This window comes from Melanaphis sacchari, unplaced genomic scaffold, assembly GCF_002803265.2.
Source record: "Melanaphis sacchari strain LSU unplaced genomic scaffold, SCAv2.0 Contig64_pilon_pilon, whole genome shotgun sequence".
NCBI lineage: Eukaryota > Metazoa > Arthropoda > Insecta > Hemiptera > Aphididae > Melanaphis > Melanaphis sacchari.
This window is the reverse complement of record NW_020271462.1, coordinates 737,834-756,499: the sequence shown is the minus strand read 5'-3', so window position 1 is coordinate 756,499 and position 18,666 is coordinate 737,834. Positions and strand designations below refer to the sequence as shown.

The following is an 18,666-nucleotide window of genomic DNA, read 5'->3' as shown; positions in this document are numbered from 1 at the left end:
TCAAATACCAAATTAAGATTTAATAAATATGAGCCAATGGTTAAAGAAGAAAAAAGGGATGAAAAAAATTCTAAAACCCTCAAAAGTTTATTCACAATTAATTTAATATAGTTGACTTTATTTTCTAGGATACATTTAATAATTACCAAACGATTTTTTTTTAATATATTTAAACTTGTATTTTTCTTTTGATTGTTATTATTAAATTAAGTAAAATTATACCTGGTCTAGTATTAGGTTTAAATTATTTTGCTTAAATAAATTGATATGTTATCATAGTTAGACAACCTTAATTAAAATTATCTTTAAAGCATACCTAATACCATATTATAATATTATATTATGTACTATGCTAATATCACAGTGATGTATTTATAATTAATGTGTTCAAAACTCTAATTTAATTTTAAGTTAATAATAAAATTTATTTGTTTCATGTATCATGTAATTCTTGTATAAAATAAAGGTATTCATTAATCAATCAAAAATATTTCTTTTAAATTATATTCATTCAGAATTATCAATATATGTTTTAATGACTTTAATCGAGATTTGAGTTCACAGTTTGATTATTAGTAGTGTCATTCATTATAGAAGTCTAAAAATTAAATAAATTATATTAATAAAATAGGTGCTTAATTTAAATTGTTATATTTTGAGTAGATACCTATATTATTTTTATCAACAATTCATTATTTTAGAGTAGAATACATTTAAAAATGTATGAACTATCGTGGTCAAATTATATGAATAAGTTGCTGAGAAATAAAACAATTAAAACGTGTTTAAAACTATCGAAAGTAGGAATTTATCTGTAGAAACAGTTATTAGTTATTACTGTTCTATCTACAACCGCCAGAGTAGTCCCCCTCCACTTTGACTCCGTTTATTGTCGAATGTCGATCTCTCGCGTTTGGGTACTAGTGAAGAGAAAAAATTGTTGTTTAAAGTCTAGATTAATATAATAAATATTTTATATCTATAAAAAATGATGGGAATAATCGAATGATCAGTGAAAGAAATAAAAAAATAATTGAATAATCGAATAATTAGTAGTCAAAATAAAAATGATTAATTGACCGAATGTGATTCATTCGATTGAATTATTATTTACATTTTTTGAAGTGGTTATTTAAAATAATCGAATGAAATACTATTAGTGCGAAGTTTATAATGTTTAATATGACATTTGACATTATTGTTAACAAATGACTAATGTCTAACATGTTAATAAATGGACATTCCTATAATTTAGTATTTATTTTATTAATTTGAAATATACCTATATTATTAAATATCGTGAATTTGCTAAGTATCAAATAAAATTATAAGTTTAGGGCAAGAGCCCCTTACACACGAGCGATATTTCATAGTTCACTCTACCAGATCGATTACATTCATCGGATGATGTACCTGCCCATTTGCTCACCTTTTTCTCGTTATACATGGAGTTTTACAGTTATTGTAAACAAACATACATACATATTATCTATATATCAGAATTGGTCATTTAGAAAAATAAAAACAAAGCAATAGTAATTGGTCATTTAAATTAAATAAAAGTCTATCATTTTTAAGATCAATAATAAACAAATGTCTTAGAAAAAATTGATAAGGATCTTATAGAAATATCTGATACCCACTCATTATAAAGAAAAAGATTTAAATACAAAAATAAATATCTAGAAAATATCTTGTAGTTGTTTTCGGATGATATTCGTAATCTGTTTAATAAAAGAGTAAAACACAATAATTGGTTGAAATTAATTTAGATACAGTCATTGTGATTTCAATCATTAATTACTTATGTGATTTAAATTATCTCAGAAAAATGGTTACATAATTTAAAGACTTATCAGTGGCTCCAGGACAAGGAGAATTTTTTAAGACAGCTGCCCTTGTCCCCCTTGTAAAACAGGGAGATAAAAATATTATTTCACACCCCTTCTCCCATTTATCAACAAAAAAAAAAAAAAAAAAAATGTAAATAAAACTATATGTAATAAAAATTAATATTTAAATTAAATTTTAATTAATACTTATTAATTATAAACCCCTCACCAAAAAAATATTTAATATTGAAATTTCAAACATATAGATTTTAATGATTTGGTTATTTTATTAAAAAAGACAACTCAATTTGTGAAATATCTTACAGTAGTCCGTATAACATTCTGTATCCGGGACTCATGAAGCAGTTGTTATGATCCTATATGAGCGCTAGCGTAATGTTTGACCTCAACGCTATCCGCATTTACAGCATGAGTGACTTGCCACGATGATACGATGACAACCGTATGGGCCCTAGAACTGGAGGAGCCCGGAACCTTTGATAAAACAAGCAATAAACAAAATTGCAAATCGTAATGGTTAATACCTTTGTGGTATTATGTTATGCCAAGTATTAATGGGTAATAACACAAGCGACGACAACGGCGCGAAAGTGTAATATACATACATTAGCGGGTAAAATAATATCATATGATTTGATATGATTGTGATAACATAAAAATACAAAAAAAATGCTATATAGTATATTTTAAATTTTAATATAATAAAGTGCTTCTTTTTTTACGTGTCGCATGCCAAATTATTATGTATATCAGCATACATGCTTATTGTAAATTTAATTACAAATTGTTTGTTTTAAAATAAAGTTAAAAAAAAAATTTTAATATTCATATCAAATATCAAACTTATCATATTAAGCATCTATTAATTTCATAATTTATAAACGCAACAATTTAATTTATTTTTACTGTGTATACTTATATGTTTGCCAGTATATGATTAATGATTATTATAACTATGATAGTGTACTGGAGCAGACAAGCAATAATTGAGGACAATTATTTTTTGAAACTATTTTTGTTTGATAGTACTGTTACTGTCTGTCATTTCCTAAAAATCGTTATTGTCGACCAGCGATTTACCTTTCGTGCCTAACAGCGTTACATATTCGCCAAATATTCGATCAATGTTATGTCTTTGTAAGCTGTTAGAGGCATAATTATTATTGGAGAAGGAATAATCTTGTATATTTATTATTTAATTAGCATCACTTACACTATTCACGGAACAACCAATACTATTGTCTATGTGGAACACCGAATACTCTATTCGTCCACTGTATTGAGTAAATAATAGTATGTAATTGTCATAATCACTACTAGATTTTAAAATACTGTATTTTTTTCCATTTTGGGAGGATTTTTATGTAAGAAATATATTTATATCCACAAATGTCAAAAGCTGTAAATCACGTAAAACCTGGTTAGCACTATAGTTAATCTATTAACTAATATAATAAGTTAAATCAACAAAGTGTGTTAATTAATCCAAATACCAACCTTAGAAAATATAGTATAAATCATGTATATTAAGAAGTAAAAGTAAAAAGCTTTAAATATGTAATTGCAATAAATGATATAATGAGTAACTGTAAATACTCCAAAGCAGAAACCATGTAATTCATCCATATGATAGGATTGATAGAAAGCAGAATAAATGTTTAGATTATTTTTAAATAGTTTTTATTTAATTGAAACAACTACTCAATCCTAAATGTATATTAAAAAAATGACTATTATATAAATTATTATTTAATAAATAAGATATTTTAGATAAAATGTTATACATGTGAAAAAAATAAATAGGTTAATTAATAAAAAGTATGATTAAAACGTTATAGTTTTACAAATTGTTTTTATGGTGTTGCATTTTTTGATGTTGAGCTATCTTCAACAAGGTTCAATTTTTTTGGTATTACAGTATAACCTTTAAATTATTAAAAAAAAAAAAAAAAAAACAATATAATAGTAATTTAATTATTTTACAAACATTATTTTACAATAATTTAAGTTCTTACTTAAATAATCAGGTTCGTCACTATCATCATCAATTTCGCAGTCAATATCTGGCCCAACACCTAAAAAAAACAAAATTTGATAACAAAAGTAAAAATTAAAAAAATGAATTAAAAATGTAATCATACCATATGCCAAAAATTTTTTTTTTTTGGGGCGAGTTTTAATTTTTTTTGGTCTTTTGCGTGCATATGCTACAAAATAAAATAAAAATATTAATCAAAATTCTTATTTGCAATAGGGAGGTATATAACTTGCCTATATACGGTACACACTAAATAGTAAATATCTTGTATTTTTTTTGTATGTTTTTACATAATATTGTAACTGACTATTGTACAAATAAAAAATAATTCTAGTAATTAGTTAAAATTAAATGTTTCTATTTTTACTTGAATAATCGGGTTCATTATCTTCATCGTCAATTTCACAGTCAATAACTGGTCCAACACCTTGTAAAAGAAAATGTAATAAGACAATGAAAAACTAAACAATATTAATTATAAACATATTTTTACCATATGGTAAAATTTTTTTTTTGTCCAGTAGATAATCTTGATTTTTTTGTTTTTGTTTTACATTTTCTATGAAATAAAAATATCAATCAAAATTGTTATATATAATAAATTAATAACTTAAACATTAATGATGGTGCCTAAAAAATGATAATGATAATTTATAATGCATTTTTTGAATACTTTTCACTTTATATAAAAGTAACAAATATAATAGTAAATTTGCATTTTAACTTTTAAAAGCTATAAGATATTTCAGATCTTAGTACAATTTGTCACTTTTCCAACAATTTTAGATTGTAAAGTAGACATAATGACATTATTGTGCATTTCTAATAATAATGAACAATTTATTTTTCAAGCTATTTTAAAAAGAATGTATTTCTTATGCCAAAATTAATATTTTATTATGTATTAGCTATCAAAGCATATTAAACAGTTTTAGATACTTAAACTCCGAATAATCAGTAATTATAGTTTTAAAGAATATAACACTATGTAAGTTATCATAAATAGCAATAATTTTGAATTAAAGTAATAAAATTAAAATTTTATTTTAAATACTATTGCAATTGTTTCAAGTAAATGTGGTAAAAAGATAGCTTAACTTTGGTTATAAACCTATAAAAAATAATAAACTACGATGGCGTTGTTACAAGATAACCAACTTTACTAGGGACATTATACCTACATGTGTTGTCACCATTTTTAAGCAAGCTTTTGATGGTATTACAATTGTAAAGCAAATTAAGAGAGTTTTAAAATTGTGATACCTATTTTACATAACTAACACATGATCAACACGTTTTAGTACAATGTCCTCTTAATATAAATAAAAATGAAAAATACTAATTTAATTTATTGAACAATAACTTAATAATCAATATAATTAATATTATGTAATGGAAAATCTTAATACTAAATTTGATAAAATACTTGGTTTACTTCAATATAAATATACTTAAACTAAAACAAAAATATAAGGTTATTTATTTTATTTTAATGACAAATTAGTAGTGAAATTAAAGATAAAACAAAATACTGCAGCACTCATATTAATAATGGTCAACTATATTATATATTTTATTAGGTAATAAAAATTAATTAAAAATGATGGCATCCCTTTCAGATTAATAATGCACATTGCAATAGTGGTTTGCAACATATTTACTATGTTTATATTTTTATATGTATCTAATGTGTCTGAAGTACTTAAAACCCATATTAAAATATTTTACAAACTAGATAAAATATTATTAAAAATGTAATTCTTTTTAATATGATAAAAATGATATGTAGATCATTATATCCAATTTAGTCCTTAAATTTAATTAATTCTTAGAATACTTAATTCATAATCCAAATTATAATTAAGTATGTAAATAATCCTATTATAATCTATACATTAAATAGATAATAGTTACCTATAATAATAAAGATTAAGAAACAACAATATACAATAAATACATAGAATACTACATAACAATATTAGTTATTACCGTTCACTAATTACATACACAAAAAAATATTATGAAAAATATATTTTTATTTTTTTTTAACAATTACCTGAAAATTCATCTTCTTGTTTATTAATTTCTGGAACTTCACTACAACTGGGTTTACAATCTTTTTCTTCCATAATTATCTTAATATATAAAACAACCTAATTATAAAAATTACAAAATTAAAACATAATAAAATATAGTATATTTTTTAATTTTATATAAGCAAAAAAAGATTTTATGAAAATGTTTTGAATTAGAGCATTTTATTTGATACTTTATACTCAAGTAACATATTCCAATATAAATATGAAATTGAAGATATGAATGTTTCAATTTACTATAATTTTATCAAGAATTGTCAATATGATTTAAAGTACAAACTAGACTATACCAAAGCGTCCAAAGCAATTGCATTATCACTGTATGATTCAATATAGCTCTTGAAAGACTGATCAGAAATATAAATTAGAAGATCAAAAACTAAACCTCGGTGAATTGGATTTATTACTTTCATATGCTGATAACATAGTTAATATGAAAAACACAAGAGGTAATGTTATATAAACCACCCAAGAATTGCTGGAGTTGAACAAAATTACAAGGCTAAGAGTAAACCCACATAAAACTAAGTTAATGTGCACATCACAGACAGAGGTAAATAACTTAAATTTAAAAGTGTATAATATTATCTTCAAGAAAGTTAATCAATTCAGTTACCTCATAGTAAATATAAATAGTACAAATATCATGTATGATAAAATAAATAACAGATTAACAATCACTGCAATCAGTATTACAACTGGAGTCTATTAAATCTATTTAAATTAAAAAATGTATCCTCTGAATCAAATAAAACCTTAAAGACTAACTACTTAAGGTTAATATTAACAAATGGATATGAAACTTTGTCAACTACCAAGAAAAACAACTTGATTCTAATTATTTTTAAGAGAAAAATTTTAAGAAAAATCTATGGTACACTATACAATAGAGAAACAAAATAACATGAAAGAAGATATAATATTAAACTACAAACATTTTATGGAAGACCAAACATTCTCTTATGTACAAGAGGTAAAACACTTGAATAGTTAGGACATATTGTACGGACGGAAGGCAAAAATGAACAAATTATTAAACAACTAATGGTGGCAGAAATTAAAGGTAAAATATTTTTAGGCAGACTTAGAACAAGATGAAGGGACTCTGTCATGAAGAATTTAAAAACACTACAAGGAGTTCAGATAGACAGATAAAATGTTGTATAATAGATAAGAATGGTAAAAGTTTGTGATGGTGGTTTTGGACTTCAATAGCCCTTTTACCTGTATTTGATGTTGATACTTCAATTATTGAAAAAAAAAAACATACAGTGAAATCATGAAACTGTAAAAACTTCTTTCAAATACATAATTTTAGATAATTTGTTCATACAAATTGAATAAATAATTTATACATTTTTTAGCTAGTTTATTTAATTATCTACTATTTAATAGCAAATGCTGACTTTGAAATAGAAGTATGCTCATTTATCACATCATATTATAATATTTAATACTAAAAAGAGTTTTACCTACAATTTAGTATTTACTTATACATTTACACACTAACATATCAATAGTACTCATGAGTTACAAAATAAAGTAAGAAATAAAACAAAAACAAATTGTTATAGGTAAATTGTGTACAGTATTTCAATGTTTCTTTGTGATGATAAACACTATTTAGCTAGAGCTTTCACATACCTGAAGAGTTTACCATAGCTACTACCAATATTTACTAAGAGAATAGAACTAATATTTAAGCAAAATATGAATCCTGTGTGTCTATTTATTGAATAAGTGAATTAAAGTATTACATAACATCTGTTTAATATACCTATGGAACAAATTTACCAAATTTAAAATATGATGGTTAAAAACAAAAAATAAAGATTATTAAAAGCGGTTTTTTCTAAAACTTCAAATACACTATTACCAATATATTATACTAATGCAGTATACAATATTATATTTTACTTACCAGATAAATGTTTAAATATCAAGATTTGTAGAGACGTATTAGAAATAGAACACACACATACACATACATCCGAACGTCATTTGCGATATCGATATAAAATAGCACCTAAGTACTCAAATATTGACAATAATGAGCTGAATTTTAAAACACGAGAAACCACCAAGACCCCAGTTCGTCTAATTACACCGGAACTGCCTCGAGATTAGTTGAAAAATCAATAATAAAAATTGATCAGTCATCTGAACACGCCTAAGATTTATTATCTAACATTGAACGCGTAAAAATATTTATGTTATAATCACAGAATGTCAGAAAACACTAAGGTTTATAGATATTATTCACAAACCTTGAATAAATCTATATATACGTTCTATCTATTTAAATAGAGGAATAAATTAAAGGATTGGATGCGCGTTGCCGTTTAGAGGAAAACCCATATCATTATCTATCAAAAGAGCCGAAAGAGGTAAACAACGTAAAAAATTGTTTTCAATAATTCCATAAGAACAGATGTTTGTCTTGATAAATGATAATACGCGTCTAGACATTTTTGTTGATAATGCGCGCATGTGTACACCGTGAACGGATAGAACGCGCCACAAGTAGATCAAAGAGTAAAAAATAAAAATACAGTATCTTCTTGGATTCACTTGGACTAGAATATTCGTTTTTTATTATAGAATCTGCGTGTTTATCGTTTACTTGGAATAACAAAATAAAAATAAATTTAATTTTCGTTTACTTTTATAATTCGTTGATATCAAATCTTATTGACATGAAAAAAGCGTTCATGTGGATGATATGGCCCTGAATCAGGAAATCTGAGTACGATTATACCTAAGTAGTAGATACTCTGCAAGTGGATAGTTACTAAAAGTTAATGGCGTCTTCGAATGACTTTGAATGCGTTATTTGAACCTACCTAATTATCATACGAATAAATAAAAAAAAACCTTCCTAATTCGCACGGGCGTCCGGAGGGGGGCAAGGCACTTGCCCCCTCAAGAATTTCAAATTTGTTTTCCAATGTATTATCTGTAACGCGCCAATTTAGTAAGCATAAATTATTTTAATTTTAATATAACATATATTATATATTATAAATAGAAAAAAAATTATCTTTTACAATATATTGATAATTAATAATTATAAATTATAATTAATTACGAAACATAATAATGTTTTACAAATAAAATATACAAAAAACTCTTCATTTATTTTTAAATTAATTTTGCCCTCTCCCCTCTAGAAAAATGTCTGGTGACGACAATGCTGATTTGTTCTATATAATGTTCAATAAATATATTCGTATATTATAGATTTACAAATAACAAAACTTTTTATAATTATTCCGGGTTTTAATTGTAAGAAAAAAAAATTAATTGATGACGGGCATAAGATACTAATAAATGTTTATGTTTGACGATTACACTATTTAGCTAATATATTAGTAGTTTGAATTGTTTCTTTTTTAAATCATTTAAAATTATTTGTATATGAACTTGGTCTGGTATATTCATTTAAAAAGAATAAATATATTTTAGATTTTATTCACTACAAATAGGTACATGAATTATTAAATCAGATGATTTATAAATTATAATGAACAGAATTCTTAATTTAATTAAAACTTTTCTAAATTAGATATATATGCGCGTTAAATTTATTTTTCAGTTCTTGTAAATGATTTACATATTTAAAAGAACTGAAATCATCTAATAAACAATATGGTGTAGATATTAAAATTATTAACAAACATTAGCATATATATAATACATTATATATTATACGATAAAAAGAAAAACATATTCAAATCATAAAACATAATTAATTTAAATATTTTAAAAATATAAATGTATTTCGAAAATGGTAATATGGTTTAGTATGAGTATAATAGTGGAATGTTTTTAGTTTCTACAGATAATGTTGTTCAATTAGGTATATTAAAACTATTAGTTTTAATGATACAGTATTCATTATATTTGTTTTCAATTATATTATCGTTATATGAACATTACAAATTAAAATGTGTAGACTTTTAAACCATTTAGATTATTTTTCATTTTGTTGAAATTCACAAAATTGTTTGTAGAAGTATTTAATCAAATATAACATAGATACAGGTAAACACATTATCATATTTATTCTTGATAAATCATCATTATATTACAATATTTTGACGAATGAACTATAATTTTTAAGACGATATAATGTATCAAAATGTTATCGAATCTTATACATACGCACACTATAAAAAGTTATTTGTCTATAACAAATCTCATTATACCCGATAGGCGATAACAGATTGATTTTTGAACTGTAGCATACAAAATAAAATTCATTATTATGATTCATTGGGAAACGTATAACCAAAATATAGTATAGTATGAAAAAAAATCAATCAAATGAAAAAAAAAAAAATAAAAAACTGGCAAGTAGGCAATTGTAACTCTGTATAATAAGCGTCAAATTTACTTAATGATTTAGTATTTAAATAAGCCACTGTAATAATGTACGTAAATATGAACATAATGATAATTGGTATTTAGTTTCAAAGATTATATTATTGACATATTTTCATAGTGTTTAAAATTCGAAGCCATCGCAATAATTATGAGTTTCACCGCTAAGCATTTTTATTTTTTAGTTTTTACCACTGGACAATTTTTTCGATATCGTTTCACTATCAGGAAATTTCACCGCCACGTTGGTGTCATTTTTAGCCTTTACCTCTTTTAAAAGTATTATTTTTATACATCATTCAAATAATAATTATTATATATTTGTATTATTATACTTACGCAAACGTCGTATAAACTTATTTTGTAGTGATTTAAATTAGCGGCTATTTATCGATTCTTCGTGGAATTGTTATTACAGTTAAAGTTGTATTAAACATTTTAAACAAATAAATCAAAATATGTTTAATAGTCCAAGTATATTGACTAAAAATATTATTTACAATCGGGTATTTCGTCAATTTACTTCTAAATCAGTTTTATTTATAAGATGTAATTCAAACTTGAGATTTTCACCAAATTTTAATGTTAGTATTTCCCACATACCTATAGTGTTATTGACAAAATATCTAAAAAACGTAATCGTACGCGTTTCTTGTGCTTTGCTGGTAGACCATTAGTTTGTCTTGACCACAACCCGTATTTACGCACACTTGTCAGGGGACTGCATGTTTTCTGGAAAATTTCAAACATCGAACCGATTGTTTAAGTACCCATCTCTCTATTTCGTGCGTTCAAATTGGCACCGCGGACTGGTTGGTTAGGTAGTGGCTCGATAATATCACGCCAATTAACCGCTACCTACTAATTTTATTTTTATATGATTTTGACTCCACAGTCCATCATAACGAAGTCGCGTGCAAACTCCGTTATCGATCGTATCGTGACACGGATTCTATGTAAATAGTCTTTACACGTCGTTTCGTGATATGACGCCAGTTTATTATAATTATTATTCACAATATAATACTGCCTGTACAATTTTAAATTTTAGATTTGTTCATGAACATAAATCTAAAGAAACAAATAACTGATAAATTGAATATTACGTGTATTATCGTCTATAATCAACATAAAAACCCTTTCATCGAGTTACTGACGTCATCGTCGTCCAATTAGTACCTCGAAATCGTTGAATTTAAATCTTACGATTATTAAATACAATTATCAAACAAAAGAATTGTTTATGTAAAAATATCGTTTAAATCGTATTCGTAGTATTCTGGTAGGTACCTATTTAATTTTACAACGTCCAGTGATAAGTGAATTTTATTTGATTGCCACAATATGATATTACATATATTATGAGCCATAACATGATTTAATTCGGTAGATAAAAGAAATTACATATATATCATTAAAGTAATACGCGTCGATTATAAATTCCGCCCGAGATACAGGTACCTAAACACAAAATAACACATGTAAACGGCGCCCGAGTTCGTATCAAGTGTATAAAGTTGATAATATTATGTGAACTGGATCCGGATTGAATTTTAAAAATTAATGGCTATAATTTTGCAAAATCAAACAAAACTACAATATTACAATCTCTAATTTTTATCTACTAATATAATATAAATAATGAATAGAATAAAATTAAAAAAAAAAAAAATTATAATATTAAAATGTACAATATTGAGACGAAATATAATAACATTGCTAATGGCGTATGTAGCCGGATTAGTATTTTGGTTTTTAAGACAAAAATAATTTATGTAACATTATTGAAAAATACACACTATACAATCACAATTATATTTTACAAACGGTACACAGTTTACGTTATACTACCTTATTAGTCTAAATAAAAATTCGGGCGAAGTTTATGAAAAAAAAAAAAAAGGTCGTTTATATACAATTAACGTATTAGGTACCCTAATTATGGTAATTCAATACATGAACTGCAGACAGACGGCATAATTGCCGTAAACAGTCAAACAACTATGTGTGTTTCATTACATTTTTAAGTCTTATGAATTTCGCTGTAAGTGTGTTACGGCCCAATCCTTAAATAACGTACAAATTGCGACCATAAATGTATATATTACATATATATAATATATAACTTTATTAAATATTCACAACAAAATAAAATTAGAAGTGTAATAAAAACACGTAAATATACGTATGTTTAGTCACGAGGCTCTTTCGACTTGTGCGATCGTACAGCACAAGAAATCGATCATAAATATGATGGTTTTAACGCAACCGTACGGACTTAATGCGACAAAAGTAACGTGGCCGGGTCTTTGGCAACAACGTGAAGACGGACTTGTTTACAAGTAAATATCGTACGAATAACTGCTCTACGTCTACTTTTAAAAATCTGACTTATCATATTATATAAAAATATAACTTCTCATACTTATCAAACATTTCGTTTACCGTTATTAGTTTATCGCTATGCATATCCAACATAGGTAATGATAATTACTTGGGCCCAATTCACCGGTTTCTAACACCGATAACGACACGTCGGGCCGCAACTCACCCACATTCCATGAATTTAATTATATTTTTTACTATAACATAAAGGACAATTATTTTCTATAAAAATTAAAAAATTATTAAGTACGAAAAATAACAATTATTAATTATTTATTATTTTATTGATTTAACAGTGATGCGTGTTTTTTTTGTGCAAACGCATGATAAGTAAACAAAATAATTTTTTTAATATTTAGCTTTAATTTTTTTTCTAATAGTAGATACTTAAAATGTATATAGTGTTATTTATAGTGATGTAAAACTTAACATTTTTTGGGCAAATTGCGTGGAGAAAAGTTTCAGGAGCGTAACACAATGCGCAATTTTTACTTTTTAATATTTGAAAAAATACAACACAAATGCCCACAAAATGAATTTAATTCCATATTGTTAGCTAAAATAGTTATAGGTCAAAATCTGTACTAGGTGTTTGGTGTTGTATTTTTTCAAATATAAAAAGGTAAAAAGTGTGCAATCGTGTTGTGTTTTTTTTCCAGGAAAAAGGTAAAAAGTGTGCAATTGTGTTGCACTGTATTTCAGCCAGTCGATCCAATAATTATTAAGGTAATAGTGGTAGACCCGGGGACTACTTCTTAGTATTTACCTACCGACCTACCTCATCTATCCATTCTTTCACGATACCGATTTGGACACGTTAAAAAAAAAAAAGAGAAATCTTAACAATTTAAAACGGGCATGTACCGTTTCCGTTAATATGTGAAATGACCGATTCCGCCATCGCCTGTTTCCGCCACATTAAAAAAGGTTCGATTCCCGTTTCCGCCAATCTACCTGTTATGTTAAAAATATTAGAATATATTCCATATTATTAGAGTATTATTACTATTAAATAAAAAATACATAATATTTGTAATTTTTAGTTTTAATATAAATATAATGATTAAAATAATTAAATAGTCATAATATTTTATTAATTTTGTCTGGACATTTTAAACTAAAATTTTTAAAAATATATTTATATTTGGGTCTGATTTATAAAACTGTTGGTTAAAGTATAAATGTAATGATTTACAATTGTTTGTAGTAAGACTTAAAGTATAAATTATAAATATAACTTAAAAATAATAGGAATATAATATGGAACATATTATAATAATTTTACCATAGCAGGTAGATTGGCGGAAACGGGAATCAAACCTTTTTTAAAGTGGCAGAAACGGGCGATGGCGGAATCGGTCGTTTCACATTTTGGCGGAAACGGGTAATTTCCTCAAAAACAACACAATTCGATATTTGAAATCGATGCGTCGACATTTTTCCGAAAACATATGGCTTTCCACAGACATGTATGCATAAATTGATGTTCTAATAAGCCAAGTGAAAGAAATATATGCAAACACTATAGTATACATTTTTAGTAGAATACTGAATATTGTGCAAAACTCTCATTTTTCTTTCAATATTCATTTGTGGCCCAACTTTTTAGTATTAAAAATAAAATCTATAAAAATAAAGGTTAACACAAAATAAGCGGCAAATGAATAGATATTAACTCTCAAATCATATATTGTTTCTTAACAAGTAATAAGTCTTAACTAAAAATATTATATATGTTATATATATATATGTTTATTTTATTCATACATATTATTTTAAAATTTAAAACTGGTTATTTTCAAATAAGCTTTTAAATTTTAAGTATTTGTCTACAACTTAATAGCTACTATACTATTACTTTCAGAATCAAGAATAAACTTTATTAAAAATAATAATATATATAGTCAATCCTAATCTAAATCAGAAAGAGCTTATTGCTATAGTTAAGGTAAATATTGATTTTTAAATTGTCTTAATGTCTATTTATTGTTTGTTTTTAGAATTCCGAAATCGTCGACGTCTAAAAAACACACACATATATATCTGTATGAATTACAGATATGTGATATGATTTAACCTATTGAACGTTGATATTATTTTCAAACAGATAAGCGTGTATATTATATTACGAATATGATATATAATTTGATCCGTACGAATCAAACTATGGAATATATTAATTAATAATATTTAATGATTTGTAGAAATAGAATATTTTAAAAACATACTAATATGAATCACTGAACAAATAAGTAAAACAGAAAATTATCACTCAAAAGAGTAACACTCATTAAATATTGCGTATAAACGCCGTAAACCATATACGAAAGTTATAAATCCCTAACATTATCCAATAGGTCTAGTAGTTTATGGCCCATAAAATTTATCCAATTTTAAAAACGTTCTAAAAGCAAAAATATTCTATTCTGTTCTGATTGTCTTGTTCGTCTTTTATTTTCAGTTTGTTCGTTAGTCTGTGGCCCATAGGCAAAACTAGAAATTTGTGTAAGAGTAGGCCAACATTTTTTTTAAAGTATCCCTTCCCTTGTCAAAAAAATATAAGCTATTAAAATTGATATATTTTTAAATTGTGGGGTAGTGTGGTACATGGTGTCACAGCTGGCCATAATTCGTGCAGTCATTGGTTCAATCTCTGTATACAGTGCAATAAATTACTACTTGGTATTCTACCCGCTGTTACCGCCAGTCCAACCTACTCCACTAGGAGTGCCGTTCACACGACCATGCACGTGAAAAACTATTTTCTAAGACAACGGGGTAGTAGTAGTTAGACACACTCTGCCCTTCCCAAGTGATAAGTCATGAATGAAGATTGATAAAATCGTTTCAATAAATATATAACGATAAAAAAATGTCAATGTTATAATAAAACTTACTTATACAATTAATACTTTGGGTTTTGATTTTTGTGTTTATATTTTAAATATTTATTTATTGATATTATTATTTTTTTTATTATAATCATATTGCCACAATATACCTATTTCTGTTAACATCGAATTCTAAGGAATTATACCAATAATTATTTAATGCTACACAGCTTATTTGCGAAGTGAATATCGTGTAATCGCAACAAATATAAATGGCTTATCCACATCGACCACTATCGCTATTCCTATACATGATTATATTACTTATAAATATGCGTATATTTATTTATTTATTTATTTATACATTATATACGGATAGGTACCCTTTGGTATTAATTGTACAGTAAGTATAACGTATCAATGTGACAAATAGAATAGTTAACAATAATTAAGATAATAATAATAATAATAATAATAATAATAATAATAATAATAATATAATATGAATACAATAATAAAATAATATAGTGATAATAGTAATTAATCATTAAATAATATATGACATGAATTAATTAAATAACATTTAATATTTTACAAATTGGCTAACAGTTAAAAATACATTTAAACTTAATAAATATTTATCTAAATAATGAAACAAGTATGTATTTAATTTAGTATTTGATTTAAACTTAAGTATACATTTTGTTTAAAAAAATCACGAGTCATAAAGAAGAAATCTATGTGGTCGACTATAAGATTACATAATGAGAGAGCTCTAGGGAAAAAAGATGCGGAACTGTAGTTGTTTTTATAAAAAGGTACATGAAATAAATTCATGAAAAATTTTGATGAAAACATATTGTACAAATCTCCTCACAATTGAAAATAGTACATTATACTGAAATAAATGTATATAAAAAAATTAAATATTAATAAAAATACCTATAACAGTAATTTTCATTTGTTGATTTTAACAAAATATTTTAAGAAAACTATTCTTATTTACTATAATTGATTAATAACTACATTCAGTAGCGTACGCAGGGTTAAAGGAATGCAGGAAATACGCCATTCACTACAGCAGGTAGAAGAAACTAATGATGTAAACAAAAAATAGTTACTATCATATCTGTAACAGACAACAGTAGTTTAGTTTTTTTTCTATATAATTTTTTTTATATAATATAATATTATGAACTATATTACTATATTAGTTCATTTCTGAGGGCGATAACCAGTTAGCATTAGGTCAGGTCATAGCCTGACTAGCTTGACCTTTTGTTTCATCTATGAGTCTGTCTGTCTCATTTAGTACACACACACACACATACACACACATTTTTAAATTTGTAAAAATATACTGTTTTCATATTCTTTCTCTCATAACTGCCATTAAAGATAATTCGATGAACGTCCGGAAAGTATCTATTTCACGTGCATCTTTTTTTATTGCTGTTTCACATGAATTTTATTTTCAATGCGTTTAGTATATTTTAATGGTTTCTAATTTCTACACCCCAGTGATCAGTAATCAGTTATTAATTTTGAACCCGAAGCATTAGCTTCAATCGTCCTATCTTTTAAGGATAATACTGTTTATGAAACATTTTTTTTAGAATAGTAGACTAAGGTACAAATATTTTTTGTTTTTTAATATTTTACAGCAAATATATTTATTTTTAATAGTTAATATTATATTATTATGTAATACGTTTAGTAAATATTATATTTTAAATACAAGTGAAATAAATATCCGTGATTAACCAATTTATTACACGTGAAATAATTTTACAGATTTTCAAATTCAAATACACGTGAACAAAAAGCACATGATAGTTTAAATTCAGATAACATTCAAGAGCTCTACGAAGGAAACTGTATAGTTTCGCTAACAGTTGTAGCTTGTAAGTGTAACACATAATAATCTCTTTAGAAAAAAACCTTCGAACTCTAACCTATAACTTGTTAATGATCTGTTGTATCTGTTTCTGTGTTACTGATTATACTTACCATTATTCATATTTAATTGAAATGTTTCCTAACCATATGTAGGTATGTAAATTTAAAAAGATCGTATATTATGTATTTAAATTCAAGTCATGAAGATAAGTTTTATACCATTCAACGCAATGCTACTAAAATAATACAAGTGGTAAGGTAGTAGGTATTACTGTTCATTTTTATTACTGTTCATTTTATGTTTAAATAAATATTACAAATGTACAAATCAACAGTGAACAGAGCATGCTATAAACGTTTAATTAAAATATAGTATGTATTATGAAAAATAGAAGAATTTAGGCCCAGCAATTAACACATTTCTATTTTTGTTATGTTTTTTATTTATTATTTCTATTCAAATTTAATATATCACGCGTGTATCATATATATATTCTAATAATATTGCAGATATTCGTAATCCATAAATTGTAGGCACCTCGTCACGAACGCCTAAAGTATAATAAATGTGCATCGGAAAAATGTATACACAGAGCAGGCGATTTGACATATGAATTCTGAACTTATTGTGTCAAACACATTTATAATGCTTATATACTCGGTGGCGTATCCAAAATTGTTTTTTAGGAGGGGGGCATATATTGTCTAAAATTTTACCAAATATATTACCCAAAAAAAAAAAAAAAATTAAGGGATCCTGATGTATAGAAAGCAAAAAAAGATTATCAGATAAAAAGGGTCATAAACCGCCAGTTACCCAAAAAGCTAATATTTTCAGTAATAAAAAAAAAATATAATATACGATGGAGAGGCGGACACAGACTCTCTTTAAATATGTCCATGTACATAACATTACAATGCAAATTGGTTTAGTTAATTTTTTATACCTATAGACTACAACACAATGAATGATTCCATAAGATTGTCATTCTAGTTGTCACTGGACTTACGCGTAAGATGTCGCCATAAGCTGTAAATAAAATAATATGAACTATTATTTCTAATTTGTGTTAAATATATAATATTGTTATGGGCTACGAGATACATTGTTAAATATAAGGATATACTATAATATAATATATAATATTGCTAATATAAGTATTAGCATGACCATGACACGT

General features: G+C 25.5%; 2 long non-coding RNA genes across 2 annotated transcripts; both read right to left on the bottom strand.

Moving 5' to 3' along the window:
• Window positions 1–3,647: 3,647 nt before the first annotated feature.
• On the bottom strand, window positions 3,648–4,030 carry LOC112600481. Its single transcript, XR_003115002.1, has 3 exons — window positions 3,995–4,030; window positions 3,869–3,928; window positions 3,648–3,777 (listed from the first exon to the last, which is right to left on the bottom strand). It is a non-coding gene; the product is annotated as an uncharacterized LOC112600481 (long non-coding RNA).
• On the bottom strand, window positions 4,022–4,431 carry LOC112600482. The gene is made up of 3 exons (XR_003115003.1): window positions 4,385–4,431; window positions 4,259–4,318; window positions 4,022–4,060 (listed from the first exon to the last, which is right to left on the bottom strand). It is a non-coding gene; the product is annotated as an uncharacterized LOC112600482 (long non-coding RNA).
• Window positions 4,432–18,666: the final 14,235 nt, after the last annotated feature.